Source organism: Nyctibius grandis, chromosome 27 (genome assembly GCF_013368605.1).
Source record: "Nyctibius grandis isolate bNycGra1 chromosome 27, bNycGra1.pri, whole genome shotgun sequence".
Classification (NCBI taxonomy): Eukaryota; Metazoa; Chordata; class Aves; order Nyctibiiformes; family Nyctibiidae; genus Nyctibius; species Nyctibius grandis.
In genome coordinates this window covers 2,983,722-2,988,905 of record NC_090684.1, presented here as the reverse complement: position 1 = coordinate 2,988,905, position 5,184 = coordinate 2,983,722, and positions in this window count along the sequence as shown.

The following is a 5,184-nucleotide window of genomic DNA, read 5'->3' as shown; positions in this document are numbered from 1 at the left end:
GCGCCTGCGCGCGTGAGGTGTGAAAATCAGCCGCTCAGGTGCTCCGTGGTTTTGCAACTCGCTCCCCAGCAAACCCTGCTCACAACTCCACGGCCCTCCCCAGCGTCACCAGCAGCACCCCGGCTTGGGGACACTTGGCTGTCCCCCTGCCATCGAGCTCCCTCTCCACCCGGCATCGCCTTCTGCCAGGGGTTTATTTTTGTCCTTGTCATCGTTGTTTGCGTGTTGATGACCCTTTGGCGCCAATAATAGCATGTTTCAGCTCCCTGATTAAAACCGCTGCAGTGTCAGAATCAATAAGCATTGGCGGCTGAGACCATAATAAGTATAATCATCCCTATTAGGGTAACAGATGGGGGAGAGAGTGCAGGGCTGCTAATATGGTAATGCCACGAATCTGCTTCGATCGCCTGGAGCCGTGGCATCCTCCCCACGAGGGGCAGGGACCACGGCTGACCCGATATTTGCCGTCCCCGGCACCGGCAGAGCCCTCGCTCCTGGCTGCCATAACGCCTTGCGTGCCTCAGCTTGTGAACTGGGCTTTGCACTATTAATTATTGGGTCTTTGGAAATGTTTGTGACCGGTGTCCCCAGCGTGGGAGAGGGGCCAGAGCTCGGGGCAGCCGGGGGAATTGCTTATCCTGCCCCAAAGCTCAAAGAATATTTAAAGACTGAGATTATCGAGCAGGGGAAATTCCTGCTCCGACCCATCCTGCCCATTTGTCTTGCAGAGATCGAGTGTGGCGAGGGCCGGGAGGGAGGGGAACGCCAGCGGCACTAAAGTAGCTGCCCAGGGAAAATATAAAAATCAATATGTAATTGTGGCCCCATCGATCCGCGGCTCCGGCGCTGTGGCTCTCCGCTGCGCTTTGATCAGGTTTCACGGTCACAGATGAGAGAGTCCCAGTAGCTGGGGGTATTAAATGATGCCAAACACTTTTTAGGTGAAAACTAGAGAATTTTTCCTTAAATAAACCTGAAATAGAGTAGCAGCTGTGGGGTGGGGGGACCAGAGCAGCCACAGGGCTGGGTGAGCTCTTTGCAGCAGGGATGCTCTTGCCTCTCTGCTGGGACTTCCCTGAGAAGCCGGAGCGATGCTCCCTGCCCACGGCCAACGCTTCATCCCCTCCGACTGCCAAAACCACCTCTGACACCCACAAAGCTGCTGGCCAAGCCCTGCCGCAAGCCCACGGCTGTGGAAATGCCCCCAGCCATGGGGCATGGCATGATGGGGCTCGGGGGGCAGTATCTAACCACGTGCCATGGGAATGAGACCAGTCCCAGGCAGAACCAGTTGGTAATTTTTAGACAAATTGTTTTTGCTTGAAAAATGGAGGTTTTGTTGCAACTCCGGCATGTTTATAGAAAAACATCGGTTTCGACAGATTTCTGTTTCAACATGTTTTTTAGAAGGAAAAGGAAAGCTTTCCAAATTGTCAAAAGACCCCAGTTGAACACTTTCTCGGCAGAGCATAATCCATTTCTCAGCTCCAAATTACTTTTCATTTTGCAATGGAAGTAAATGTATTGCAAAATCCCCTTTTGAAAGGGGGCTGAAATCCTACTGAAATGGTCGGGGAGGATCTCGGCGACAGGCTGGGATTAACTCCTTCCAGCCTGGGGTCTGGATTTTCAGTGTCCTCTTTCCTTTCTTCTTCCATGATGGTTTTTCATCCCCCTGCAGGATGGTTAAAACCAGCAATTCCTTCCTGGTGTGGAAATTGCTTCATCTACAGGCACCAAATATTAAGGGCTGGCAGGGTACCCTGCGTGGAGGCAGAATAGCTCATTTTTGTGTTGTTTTTTCTATGATTTACCCTCCTTCTGCAGCGTTTTTACTGGCCTCGGGCAGGGAGAGGATGCTGCTGGATGATCTGGTCCAGTGCAGGCATTTCTCCTGTACAGATGGGTGATGCTTTGTGGCCAGACCCCTGGAAGATCTTGTTGCACTGATCCAGTAATAATTCCCTTCAGCGAGGCATGGGGTGACATCTCAGATAGGGACCACCTCCATCCATTGCACCACGGTGGTTTTCCTCGGGAGCCTTGCTGGGGAAGTTGGGATGCCTCATCAATATGCACAATAGAATGAAATATGCAAGCGTGAGATTTATTCTGTTTAATAATCTGGCATCTCCATAGGTTTTTGCACTCTCCTAATCAAATTAATAACTTAATTCCAGGTTTGAGTTTTGCCATAGAGGAGGTGGGGGCTCAGCCCGCAGGCTGCACCTGGCTGAGGGGGATGATGCTGGGGCAGAGCGAGGGCTCCCCGAATTCACAGCGGGATGCAGGAGAAATCTCTGCTTTGGTTCTAGACCCACAGAACTCTTCCAAAGCAGCCCCCTCCTCCCCTGCACAAGCTTTTCCAGGCACAAGAGGGGTTTGGGTAGCAGGGGCAGAGGTGGATCTGGGAAGCCCCAAACAGCATCAGGTTCCCGCTGGCGGTTGCATTAACGTCTCAACTCGACTTAATGAAATGGTGGCCGTGTTGGTGAGCGGCCAAAGTCTGACCTGCTTTTGTCTTTATTGTATCTGCTTGCAGATCTCGTGCAAGTCTTTAATCAAACGTTTCAATGCCTCTGTAGAGCTGGAAAGGATTTGGAGAATGCGGTTGGGTTGTTTGCAAACTTCTTCAGGCTCCAAATGTGCTCCAAGGTTTCCTTTTTTCAAGAAAAAAGGGAACTGAAGCCAGTGGCCAGGCTCAGAGGTGTTTGGGCCGGGTTCTGGGGTGATGCAGGGATTTACAGCAAAGCCCACAGGGAAGGGGCCATCACCTCCTTGCCAAGCCTGGTGGCCCTTTGAGTCTGCAAGAGCATGTGGGCAGGGCTGGGCCCTTTGTAGCTGACCTAGGGTCAGGTTTTGGTGTCCACAGGGACCTCAGTGGCTTTGGGTTTGATGCCTCCCTTGCAAACAAATAGAAACCTGAAATTATAACAAGCCCATAAATGCATCTGTTGGAGAGTGTGTGATGGGTTGGCAGCGGGATATCCAGCTCCCAGCCGGGAAAGGTTGGAGGAGGGTGGAGGGCTGCAGGGAAGAGCCAGGAGCTATTTCAGCTCCCTGTGCCACCCCCTTCCTCCTGCTGCTCCAACTCGAGTGCTAACAAATGCTTTATGGGGAGCGGTGCCAGCGATGCTGGGAGCATGCAGCACGGCAGCAGATCGTCGCCCTGCCCCGTGCAGGGAAATCCCTTTGATGCTAAAGTGGCTGCAGGGGGAAGGAAGAGGAGTGGGCACAAAGGCGTCCTGCTCGGAGCGATGGGTTGGTTCGTTGAGCAGAGCCCTGGCAAGCTCCGGCACGTCCTGCTGCTGCGTTTCAGCGATAGCTGTCGGGTTTGATGATTGCAGCAGCCTGGCTTTGTGCCTCCTCGCTGGAAAAGCGCTGCCTTGCTCCGCGCACCCACAGCAAGAGGGGTCTCCTGCAGCTGGGGGAGGAGGGTTGGTGCATCCCCACCCTCAGGGGTGCGGAGGGGAGTCTGATGTTGGGGGGTAAACCCTGGAGGGGGGTAAAGATGCTCAGGGCTTGGGATGCAGCTGGAAGAAGGGGCAGGGTCTATTATGGATAAACCCCAGGGTTTTACAAGCGTCCCGGTGTGCTCCCTGTTTTCCCTTCCTCCTGCGAGAGAAAGCACTGGCAGCCTGGCAAGGCTCAGGTGGCTTCTGGTAGCCCCGGGGGTATTTTCCAGTGGTGGGGAGGGTCTGAGCAGTGATGCTGAGGCTGCTCAGTGTTGTCATCCGTGACGCAGACGTGTCACCATCCCCTGGGGTCCCTGTATAACGGCTTGTGCTGGCTCCTGCCGTCACAACAGTCTCTGACTCCACAAGCGCAGGCACCTGGGGCAGGAGCATCTGTGTCTGCAGCGGGAAGCTGGCCACGAGCCCTGGCTGTCCTGGGAAGGGCTGCGGTCACGTCCTGGGGATGGAAATCCCTGCCTGGCCCCCGAAGGGCTCAGGGGAGGTGGGGGAGGACAGGATGGCTCTACCTCTATCCCTTGATGGAGGCAAGAGAGGAACCTGGGGGAGCAGAAAGACCTGATCATGTCACTTTTCCCAAACTGTCCTGGGAGATCCAGGGGAAGAAACACGAAGCCAGGGTTAAAACCCTGGACCAGGTCTCAGCAGACAGAGCATCTGCTCCAGCTCCGACACAGCCCAGAGCAAATCCCATCCCCTGCCCTGCCCTGAGCCCTCCCATCACCCTTGCACACGCGTGTGTCTGTGCACAAGCAAACACCCAGGGACACCCACAACCACCTCCTGGGCATTTTTGTGTGGGATCCACTCTCCGGGGACAAACCCAGGCCCTTCCCATGCAGAGCATCCCCGATGCCAGCCCCAGCCCCAAATGCCGGCGCAGGTTTTTGCTGGGGAGGGCAATGGTTCTGCCGTGGCTGGTGGGATGCTGCTCCCCTCTGCAGCGGGTCTGTCCCCCTCTCCCATGTACCTCCCAAACCCGCCGAGCTGAATCCCCACCACATCTTGGTCCTCCTCATTTCTCAAGCCCGGGTCAGTGCCAGGGGTTTCCCCAGGGACCTCGCTCCGGCCTTTCCCCAGCAGCCTCCCTGCAAAAACGCTTTCCTAAGAAGTCTGGAATAAAAAAAGAAAGAAGAAACAGCCCCCTTGTTCTGCTGCGATGAACTGGCTCTTTTTCCAGTCACAAGGGCGAGCTGAAGCAAAACTTTCCATCCTGAGCAGGAACAGAAAGAGAGAGGGAGAAGTAACGAACCCTCCTTTAAAAAAAAAATTTTAAAAAAATAACTAAAAAAAACCCCCAACAAAACACCAAAGCCAGCAAACCCAAGCGCTGCCTTTCCCCCATCTCCCTCCTTTTTGGAACAAGCCAGCGAGTTTGCAGAAGTGTGTTTTAAGCAGGAGCAGATGCCGGCGTTCCTGGGGCTGGGAGGGGCAAGCCGAGCCCAGGAGGGACGCGGAGACAGAAAACAGATTGCAGCAAATATTTGTGTATTTAATTGCTGCGCAGGACGGTGGTGTGAAGGGTGCTGGGAGCCAGCTCTTGTGTGTTTGGTGCCTCGAAATATGGGTGTTTAAGGGGTTTTATTGCCCCGTTAGTGTGCAAGAGTTTCCTGGCTTTCTTGCTTCAGGGGCCAGAGCGCCAGAAATGTGGTTTAAAAGCTGAAGGTCCCCAGGAAGCCTCAGGATGCCGGGAGCTGGGGCTGTGGTG